Source organism: Xenopus laevis, chromosome 2L (assembly GCF_017654675.1).
Source record: "Xenopus laevis strain J_2021 chromosome 2L, Xenopus_laevis_v10.1, whole genome shotgun sequence".
Classification (NCBI taxonomy): Eukaryota; Metazoa; Chordata; class Amphibia; order Anura; family Pipidae; genus Xenopus; species Xenopus laevis.
In genome coordinates this window covers 52,320,011-52,332,120 of record NC_054373.1, presented here as the reverse complement: position 1 = coordinate 52,332,120, position 12,110 = coordinate 52,320,011, and positions in this window count along the sequence as shown.

Sequence of the window (12,110 nt, the reverse complement as noted above, 5' to 3'; positions counted from 1 at the left end):
TATGTTCGCGAACTTTTTTTCCGACGTTCGCTACATCCCTATTGATGTGCCTGGGTGCAAGCTTACAATATGCAGAGGTGGCTTTGGTGTTCCTTATGATGGACGTATAAGTTGCTTTACTATACTATATCATGGCTTGAATTGTGTATAGCTTCTGCTCTGTAGCCACTCACTCTATTTGCTACCCTGTCCATAAAATGAAGGTTAATTTAGGTGCCCTCAACAAGGATTATTGTCTAGAAAAGATGTTAAAAAAGTATCAATCCTTATATTTATTATTCTCAGAGATCACTGAATGATACATGCCAGTATGTCACTGTATATTTAAAACTCTTGTCCATTATGAATCTACTGTAAAAGGAAACTTACAGGTGTAAGTGAAGAGTTATCTCCCTGTCATCCCATGATGTATGAAGTCAATTGCTTATTGGTGTCTGAGGCTATCCGTAGTAGAAATATTGGATCAAAGTACATCTTTAGCACTGAAAGCAACTATACAATTGGTAACATAATACAGTGAATACATACACGAGGAAAAGGATTGTAATTTTTTCCATAGACACATTTTAAATACAGTATGTACATTACCCAAAGCACAGCCTCATGGCACTTCAGAAATCTTCCCTATGTGCAGAAATAAGTGATGGGTGAATCTGAACCATTTCGCTTTGCAAAATGGCTAAAAATTCACCAAACAAATTTTTGTCTTTTTTTGTGCATCATGTGTGAGGCCACCAACAAGGGATGGGTCCTGCCAAAGCAACTGTGCACATATCACAGGAAGAAGAATGGGAAGAATGAACACATCTTTATTGTAGTTTCTCCAGTCTGAGCACTGCCCCATTCACAAAGTCATCCACTTAGTGTGCCCATTTTGCCAACACAGTTGTAGCTCTAGTGACTGTGTTGGCAAACACAGTTGTAGCTCTAGTGACAAGCATGTCACCATGAGTATGTTTGCAGCAGTTTCTCACTTGATGGTTACTTGTTTGGCATCTTTGCTATAACCAACATTGACTGGTTACAATGGATAGAGAGTCTCCCTATTGGTCCCTGCCTCAAACAAATGAATCCTTAGTTATAAAGAGGATCACTTGTGCTCATGCAGCACCCTAGGTTATCTAAATGTATGTGTAACACTTTCATAAAACCCTTTTAATGACTTGTTGGAAAAATCCTTATGAAAAGATAATATAGCAATAGAGAATATACCATAGCATGGTTTCTTGGTATCTCTGAAGGTGGTATATGCATGTCTATTAGCTTGCCTGATGTGCAGTTAAAGATTTTCTTTAGCCTCGTGTACACTGTGACTTTCTCTGCACCAGTGATCTTGTGAATAGAGAGATATACTTACCACCTGTCATTTATATATATATAGGCAAACAGCATATGTCTGCAGTCTCTAGTGTTTGATATATTTAATTATAAAACAAGAATATTTTTATAAATTGTTATACAGTGTGGTTAAACTGCTGTACACCTTCTTCATGAACCTAAAGACCTGAAACTTACTTTATGTCTGATTTACATTTGCTCTTCTATGTCAGTATTTGCTAAAGATAAAAGTGACATCAAAGGCTCGTGTATGAGACTGGACCCCTGGCTGGGTAGGTGTTTAACTAACAGATTAACCACTGCAAACCAAGGCAATTACAGATTAAATATTAAGGGTAGGGACACACTGGGCGATTTGGGGAGATTTAGTCGCCTGGCGACTAATCGCCGTGACTTTCCACGACCAATCTTCCCCGAATGCCTCCCCTCGCTCTGCGCCTGGCTAAAATGAAAAATCGCCTGCGCTAATCACACGCGGCGATTCGTTTTCCGAAGTCGCCCGAAGTTTCCTCGTGAGGCAACTTCGGGCAATTTCGGAAAACGAATCGCCGTGTGTGATTAGCGCCGGCAACTTTTCATTTTATCCAGGCGCAGAGTGAGGGGAGGCATTCGGGGAGAAAAGACGCTGCGATTAGTCGCCAGGCGACTAAATCTCCCCAAATCGCCCAGTGTGTCCCTACCCTAAAACTGGAGTAACAAATCAAGTTTTGAGCCCTGCCAAACTATAGCTTAGCCAATTAGTTTCCATTTTGGAGGTGTACTTGCCTCAGCTCACCTACATAACAGGCAATGCCAATGTGAGACTGGCCCACCGGGATACCAGGAAAACTCTCGGTGGGCCCAGGTGTCAGTGGGCCTGCCTGCTTATAAGCATTTGGCCTATTTCATGGATATTCTCTATTTCTAGGCTAAATAGATGGAATAATAGATTATAGAAAAGAGAATAGGAGGTTGAGTGAGGAGAGGAAGAAAAATAGTACTTTGGGTCCATAGTCTAAAGGCCCCCTTACACGGGCCAATGAAAGCTGCTGGCAGAGTCCGCAGCTTATTGGCTCGTGTGTGGGGCCAAAAGTTTGGCAGTTCCCGATTTGGCAGGTTAAAAAATACCATTGGATCGCGGCCACATCTGTGCATGTATGCAGTCCTGCGATCCGATGGCCTGTATCGGATGCATTATGATCTGATCGTTGGGCCCTAGGGCCCATGATCGGATCAGCCCGATATCGCCCACTTCGATGTGAGCATATCGGGGAGAGATCCACTCGTATGGCCACCTTTAGATTTTTTGGTGGGCCCCTGGTTTCCCAGTCCGACACTGGGTGATGCTAATTGAAGACACAGTTGGATATAAACAAAGCTCTCTGATATTGGCTCATGTTAAATATTTTGGCACATTGTATCAAAAATTCTTTAAAAGACACATTTAACCATGCTTCTTTTGAAACAAACTTTTCAAAGGAACTAGTTTTTATGGGAATAACTTTTACCATTGATTGAAAGCAGTGCAGCCCAGGAAGTACAATGGCTTCTAAGGTGAAACATTGCCTACATTTATAATGCTTTTGTGCAGTGATGTTATACTCCAACAGTGCCACTGCTTTCCTCAAAAATTGCCAGTCACTAACAAGGTACAGTATATATGATAAGCTGGGCACAGACACAAAGATAAAGTTGTACGAATCTTTGTTTTGTTTGATTTTCTGCTGTGTGTGTATCATTCCGTTCCAACATTTTTCGTGCCATGGCGATCGGACGTTAACTCGATCAGTCTGGTTAGAAGATTTCTATTGGTTAATGATAATATCTCTGCATGTATTGCCTATCTGATGATATCAGTGGGTGACTATCACTACTATTTATCAGACATAACTTTTGTACAATTGTTGTCTTTGAATTAATGGCCAGAACATTGTCAGTTTTTGTTTGTTTTACTAGTTTATTTAACCTGAATGGTTAGTGGTAGGTCGGGCGATTGCAACGAGCAACATAAAGATCTGCAAATCTATGACCAGCTTAATATTTCTTCAGTTTAACAGATTCTCCGATATCTGAATATTATACAAAGCACAATGGTTTGCATTGTCCTTGGTTGGAAAAGCATACTTTTGGTGGTAAAAGAAACAATATAAACAGTCCAAGTAATACTTTTGGATTTGGTATATGTTGTCTTTTAAAGTGGCGGCATGGTTTAAAGATCAATGTGCAATTAAGACACCTCTGAGTGACAGTCTAGCATCACTCAATAAATCTGGCTTCCAACCAGACAACTGAAAGTTTATTGGAGACGAAGTTCAAAGAAAACTAACCTTTGATCATGCACAGGACATGTGGAACCATAAGTAACAATGTTCAGTAATATTTAAAGAAATGAGGATGGGGTGGTGTTCAGGCACTAATTTCAAGAATGAATAATTACCATTCAGTTTAAGACTGAATTAAAGGAGAACTAAAGCCAGTTATATGATATTTAATTTATTAATGTATTATTAACTTATTAACGTATTAGGGTCAGGGCACACAGGCAGATTCAGGGAGATTAGTCTTTGTTTCCTTCGTGAGGCAACTTCGGGCGACTTCGGAAAATGAATTGCGCCAAGTGCCATCCCACCGGCGATTTAAATTTTAGCCGGCGGGAAGGAAGTTCGGGGAGATTCGTCGCCCCGAAGAAGAGATTTGTCGCCGGGCACTAATTTCCCTGAATCTGCCTGTGTGCCTTGACCCTTAATAAAGGTCCCCATAGACGCAACGATTCTTCTTTGGTGAACGACCGATTTCAGTGAAGTCCGACCAATCTGTCAAATTATCGTGCAGTTAGTGGGATTCGAACGATCGTACAACTTACGATTTTTTCGGCTGACATCTGTCAGAAAATTGATCGGCCAGGTTTAAAAATCTTTATCGGTCCCAGTGCAATCTATATACGTTTGCAGGGCCAAGCAGGCAGCTCCCCTTTGTTTTCCTGGCAATATTGCCCGAAATGGTCTTTTTAGTTGATGGACACATCATACATTTAAACGATCATTTCGAGATAATCGTGGTCTCACGATAACGATTGGATCTTTTAAAAATCTTTACACCTATGGCCAGCTTAAAGCCAGCAGAGAAAACGGCCCATCTGCCATTAGCTCAATGTTCCTCATACCAGAGGGGGGAGAAAGGGGGTAAAATAATGAACCACTTGCCTTTTTTAATTGAAAGAAAAAAACGGTGCCATCATTAAGATAGATACTTTAAACATGAATATTAAACTGGCCTTAATATAAACAGGAAGAAAAACAATGTTTATGCTTTGCTCAGATAAGAAGGTTGAAAAGATAAAGTATTCAGTCTACTGTGTTTTTGACCCACAATGATTAAGAAAACACACACTGCAATAAAATAAAAAACATTCATGGGGCAGATACTGACAGTAAGCATAGCCATACACTGGCAGAATGAAGATGTTGATTCGGCCCTGTCAGGCGGAATTGGCAGCTTATCTGCCCTTGTATGGGACCCTTCACAACCAGTATCTTGGCTAGAATCAGGCAGATATCGATCAGACAGGTTTGATTTTTCTGTTGGATCTAGGACAATGTCTACTTGTTGCTGTGGCCCTCGGTCCAAATGCTGGTTTAGCAGCAATTATGATCCAATCTTGTGGTGATTGGCCCACCACAAATTGTATGTAAGTGTAAAAGAGCTGCTCCATTGGCGACCTCTCCAAACAAATGTATGGGCAGTTTACAGACAGCTATCTCTCAGGAACAATTGCAGTGATGACCCCTAATGGGAGCAAAATCACATGTAACCCATGACTGACCCCATAACTGCAGGCGACACAGAGGATCTGTCTGTGATCTGATTCCTTGGTAGTTACACCACTGTTTATGCTCATACTAACAACATTGCCATCTTCATAGTGTGTATAGATGCTAAAACCAATCTGAAAAGGCATTGCAACCAAGGACTTGTAGTTATCTTCAAGCAAGGGCTGTACTTATGATAAGAATGTAGTAATGTTTACAAACAATGTGTTACAAATTAATCTGGTATCTGGTCAGCTGCTTGGTTTCAGGATGCCAGCATCCTTTTACAGCTTTGAGATTGTTCTTGATGGGACAAAGGTCATCAGTCAGGGTTCATGGACAATGTGAGTGGAAAGTGAAGTTTAAGTGGTTCACAGTGGAAAACCATGTGGGTTGATTTAAGTCAGTCAATGATCCAATATACAATAATTTCTTTCTGTTTACTGTACAAGCAGCACGTGTGATGTATTTAAAGGACAAGGAAAGGAAGAATCACAGGGGGTGCCAAGTTGTTTGGCACCACACTTTCCCAGTTATTATACTTCTGATATACTTCTGCGCTACTTTTCTTCAGAACATGAACTGCCCACAGCTATATTGTTGTCGTTTTTCATCATTCCCTTTATCACATACCAAGCACAAAAAATGTTTGATTGGATTTCAGTGGATGTCTGTGACACAGCAAAAATATGTCAAGCAACTTGACACCCCATAATGATGCTACTTTTGCTTCTCCTTTAATAAACTCTTAACGTCAAAGGACAAAGAAAGTCATATATACTGGGTTGTCCTGTTATAAGGTACTGCAATGAGTTAAACTGCTTCTATTTTTCCCCAGGTGAGAGCCCACTCTTCTGTAGAAAACGCAATGGCCTGGAATACTTTACCTGTGAATAGAGACATTTTAGCTCATTCACCCAAGTGTAATTTAGGGGTTGTGCAACTCTATACAGTTCATTTATTGTACATGCATATGCCTACATGGGGGACCAGTCCAAACTGAAATAAGAAATAAACAGAGACCAGTGTATTTATTACAGAAGAGGAGTGTCAGCCCTGGAATATTTTATTTTATATAACCAACCCCCCACTCTCTCTCTCTCTCTCTCTCTCTCTCTCTCTCTCTCTCTCTCTCTCTCTCTCTCTCTCTCTCTCTCTCTCTCTCTCTCTCTCTCTCTCCTCTCTCTCTCTCTCTCTCTCTCTCTCTCTCTCTCTCTCTCTCTCTATATATACATACTGCATAAAATTATTGGCATGGTGCAAAAAACCCTCATTGTAACATATTTAGCAGGACAAGGTAGTCCCAGACTAGTCCCTGGAACAACTTGTACTATGAGCTATCTTCCATAACCCTGTATTCCCTCACTTGCTAAAAAGCCATCCAACCCCTTCTTAAAGCTATCTAATGTATCAGCCTGTACAACTCATTCAGGGAGAGAATTCCACATCTTCACGGCTCTCACTGTAAAAAACCTTTGTTTTTTCTAATCGGAAAGGGTGACCTCATGTCAGCTTGAAAGACCTACTGGTAAATAAAGCATTAGAGAGATTATTATATGATCCCCTTACATATTTATACATAGTTATCATATCACCCCTTAAGCGCTGGAGAAGAGGCACTTAAGGGGAGATATGATAACTATGTATAAATCTATAAAGGGATCATATAATAATCTCCATAGATTTTCCATACCTTTTACCAGCTTAGTTGCCCTTCTCTGTACCCTCTCTAATTCAATAGAGAGGGTACCACAGAGCGATCCTTTCCGGCTTCTTCTTTCTTCAAATTTCCTGGGGCAGACACAAACGAAATAGCTGAGAAAAGAACTGATTTAGCACATTTGCCTTTTCTGTTTCTGTTACAACCATACTTGTACCATTATTTAAAGGAGCAACACTGTCCACATCAACACTATCCAGATTGCTGTTTTACAACATTTATTATAGTGTTTACATTCATTAAATGCAGTTTCTGGCCCTACGGACTTGTAGTTTTTAAATGACTTCCTATTAATTTTTTTACTTTTATATTAAGCCACACAGGGTGTTTATTAGTGCTTCTACATTTACTCCTTAAGGGAATAAATTGAGAACAGTAACAATTTAATATAATTTTAAATTACATCAATTTCTGTACTGTGTTTTTAGCTGTAAACATAATTCCCCAATCTATGCTCTGAAGGGCAGCCCTCAAGGCACTAAAGTTAGCTTTTCTGAAATTAATGTTTTTTGTTGCCCCAGAGTTGATTTGTTTTTTTGCACCAGACATTAAATGATATAACATTATGGTCACTATTACCCAGGGGTTCAATTACTTGCACATTCGCTATACGTTCTGGGTCATTAGAGATTACTAGATCCAGAATAGCATTTTTTCTGGTTGGCTCCTCAACAACTTGTGCCATAAAATTGTCATGCAGCAAGTTTATAAACTTGTTCCCATTAACTTACCTGGCAGTACTGTTGCTCCAGTCAATATCTGGGTAATTGAAATCCCCCCTTATCATTACTTTCCCCAAACTAGTAGCCTTTTCTATTTGCATCAGGACGTTAGTCTCCTCCTGCACGCTTACATTAGGGGGTCTATAGTATACCCCTACAATTAATTTGCTGGAATCGGTGAAGAGCTCCACCAATAAGACTTCTGCCCCCTCATTTTCTAACATAACCTCCTCCTTTATATTAGCTTTTAAATCCCTCCTCCTTTTCTATTGCCTCTGTCCCTCCAAAACAAAGTATAGCCACTGATATTAACTGTCCAGTCATGCGACTCATTCAGCCATGTTTCGGCCACACTAATCACATCATATTTTAACTCCAGCGCCAACACCTGCAGCTTTCCCATTTTACCAGTCAGACTCCTTGCATTTGCAAGCATACATGTAATACTGTAATACCAACCAAATCTCCTCACCCATTTTCCCTTCCTTTGCCCACTACCTCATCTAACCTTTCTTCCTTTGAATCTTTTACTGAACCCTCCCCCCCACACCTAGTTTAAAAATCTCCTCCAATTGTCTAGCCATCTTCTCCCCCAAAACAGCTGCACCGTCATCACTGAGGTGCAGCCCATCCCTAGCAAAGAGCCTGAAGCCAATTGAGAAATCAACTCAGTTCTACAAAAACCCAACCCCCTCCTCCCTACACCAATCTCTCAGCCACACATTAATCTCCCTAAGCTCCCGCTGCCTTCTTTACATTGCTTGTGGCACCGGTAATATCTCTGAGAAAATTACCTAGGAAGTCCTCGCCTTCAACTTTACACCTATGACTTTACCACCTACTCTAACTTTTTAATTGGTACCTTTGTGTACAAAGACTGCTGGGTCATCCCAAGCCCCTCCCAATAATCTGTCCAATCATTCCGCAACATGCCAAACCGTAGCACCAGGCAAGCAGCAGACTGTTGGGTATGAAGTGTCCTTGAGGCAGATTACACTATCCAGTTTTCTAATAATTGAATCCCCTATAATTAAAACCTGCATATCCTTCTTTGCACTTCCAGCACTACCTGTATTAGAGAAACTGTCTCCCAGGGTGCTCTGAGAGTTAGCCTGCTCCATACACGCCAGTTCAGAGCTGTCCTCCCCAGCCAAAATGGTGAATCTGTTGGTTTGGACGAGCTGTGGACCAGCCCCCCTGTCCTTCTGTCCCCTACTTCCCCTCCTGACTGTCGCAAACCTTCCTCCCTCATTAGCCTTCGCTGCCCCATCTCCAACCCCCACTACACTGGCCCCTGCCAGTGGTTGCTCTGTGAGCCTCCTTTCCTCCCCCACATTTGCCACTGCCCTCAGTGCTGCCAGTTTCCCCCTTAGAGTCTGCAGTTCAGATTCCACAATGAAAACCCACTTGCATCTCTCACATGTAAATACTGCATGAAACTGCTGCTCCAACACCACATACATGTGACAAGACACACACTGAGTACTACCAGCAAACCCACTTGCACTCATATTTACACTAGGTACTTACAGTCTCCAAAGTGCAATTCCTCACAAACGCCTTTTTGATTTTAAACACCTTACGGTTTTTAACGCTGCTTAACATTTAATTCACATGCAACACTTAGTCACATGCAACACTCACTTAGCAGCTCCCATACTCGCTGTGTAGACAGAAACTTATGGAGGTACACTGGGTAGGCCAACATGATATAGACAATATGTCCAACAATTAACATGTTTGATGAAACAAAAATATAAAATGTGCATAACCCGAATTGACAGTTAGGATTTTAGGCTTTGGCCGAATCCGAATCCTGCTGAATAAGGCTCCAATTTGGCTGAATTCTAAACCAAATCCTGGATTTGATGCATCCATGTTAATAAGCAATAAGCAATAATCACTAAAGTACTAAATTTACTCAGAACCCATCACCTGTTTGCTTTTAAAATGTTGCCAGAAATGCTACCTGTTGATTGGCTGATATAGGTGGCTAGACCTGCAGAACCTTTGCACTTTTTACTATTATATAACCTCAGTATTCGCCAGGAACAGAGATGAGTCAGTATGGAACAATCTGCATACATAATGTCAGCTTTATTAATAAAAAGGAATTTAACTCCTTAACAAAAGTTATATACCCAGACTCTACAGACACTCAAGGAGTATCACTGAAAATTTAAGATAAAGATGAAAAAGAAAAGAAACCTTGTCTGTGACTGTATAAAACTTCTCCTTGCTTTCTATGCCTTATACAGGATTTCCCGGGTATTAGTTTCTCACAATTATAGTTACCACTTAGTTCATTTATCTATAATGTATCCACTTAAAATGTAACCTTATCCACTGTGTAATCTTATTTGAAACTCTGTTAATAATCTCAAGGGATACAGGGGAATACTTGCTTACATCAATATATAATAGATACAAAATTACTTATATATTTAATAAAATATTAAAGAAAAAAGGAACCAGCATATTATGTATAAATATAAAGTGCTACGTGCAACAATGACCGTGTTTGTGTTCAAATTAATTATTAGCCGACTTCTCAGTTAGTTCATTATAAATTGTTTATTCTAAAATCAATACAATTCACCTGTTAACACCATTGACTTGTAACACCACAATGAATTCTTAACAAGCACCTTATTAAATCAAATCTATGTACCGGTACTCTAAAATAAATTAAATCAGTTAGGTAGTTGTTACCAATCACCCCAGATGTCTCAATTTAATCCATTAAATCCATCCATTGAATTCATAAATTTTGAAGTGACTTATGCAATTAATTGATACCCACTTAACGTATTCTTCCTTAGAATCTAAAGTGCATAATTTAAAAAGTGACTTGTGCAATTAATTGATTCTAATAAGTTATAAAAATATTTAAGCGCTTTGTTCGTAAATCAAGTACCCCGAGATTCATCCTTTTGAAAGGACATAGAAAAGTAAAAAACATATAGAGGGTGGAGTTGCTCCCAAGAATCTAACTAAATAATTTTTTCTAGTCCTTAGAAACACCACAAAGCTGGAGAAGACAGAAACTGAGGGGCTGCAGTCTCGATTTTTACCTTTCCTATTTCTAAATTGGAAGAGGCTATTGTAACCTATAAAACCGCAAAGCCCACAGTTCTTGGAAGAGAAAATAGATCAGATGAAAGAGTCTGGAAGAGTTTTTTTAAAAAGTATTGGTCCTGTGTCATAATCTCGCGAGTGTGGACGCAGTTCATATGGAATGCACGCGTCACCATCTCAGTTCAACCTTTTCAGACGTCACCATACCAGATGTGATGGTGATGTCTGAAGAGGTGAACTAAGATGGGGGTCAATAGAGCAAATATTGTTTGTCTGAAACTTTGCTGCTGGATTATTTAAAAATTCAATAAAGAGAATTTGAAAAAAACAGAAAGCATAGCAGTAGGTGTTATGACTGAAAAAATTTATGTTTAAACTGAATACACATTTTACACAGTGCTGTACAGAGAATGTTCACATTCTCCTCAGTCCCTGATCCAGTGGAACTTGCAATGAAAGAAATGTAAAGAATGGTGCACAACCCTAATATGGAAATAAAGGCTAATAGAGATTAACAGATTCTATACCTTGTATTATCTTACAAGGTATAAGATCTGTTATCTGGAATGCTTGGGATCTGGGGTTTTCTGGATATGGGACCTTTCCATAATTTGTATCACCAAAATCATGCTGAAAATTATGGAAACATATATAACCCAACAGAATTGTTTTGTCACCAGTATGGATTCATGCAGCTTAGTTACCATCAAGTACAAGGTACTGTTTTATTATTACAGAGAAAAAATAAATAATTTCTAAAAATTAGAATGATTTGCTTAAAATGTACTCTTTGGGAAACATCCTTCCCGTAATTTGGAGCTTTCTGAATAACAGCTTTCCAGATAAGGAATTCCATACCTGTATACTGTATATAAAGAAGAAGAATGTTTGTGTGGGTGTTCTTTATGCATTCATACATGGTATGACCAAACGCAACAAATCTTCCCATCATCTCATCCATTAGAACAGGGGTCCCCAACCTTTTTTACTAGTGAGCCACATTCAAATGCAAAAAGAGTTGGGGAGCAACACAAGCATAAAAAAGTTCCTGTAGATGACAAACAGGGTTGTGATTGGCTATTTGGTAGCCCCAATGTGGACTGGCAGCCTACAAGAGGCCCTGTTTGGCAGTACACCTGATTTTTATGCAACCAAAACTTGCCTAAAAAACAGGAATTCAAAAAGAAGGCCACAGTGAGCAACATCCAAGGGGTTGGTGAGTAACATGTTGCTTGTGAGCCACTGGTTGGGGATTACTGCATTAGAATGTCAACAGGTCCTTTAGGTCAAAAAACATGAAGCTCCCATGCATTTGCCCTCAATATCTTAGTGCCCCCCTCATTTTTAATTCATTTTGACATGGAGTGAAACCATATTAAGAACCATCCTCTCATCCGTGAACATGTCAATAGGTTTCTTGTGTGTAATGGCCGTGTGTATCTCAGTGCTGCCCTTGTCTTATTT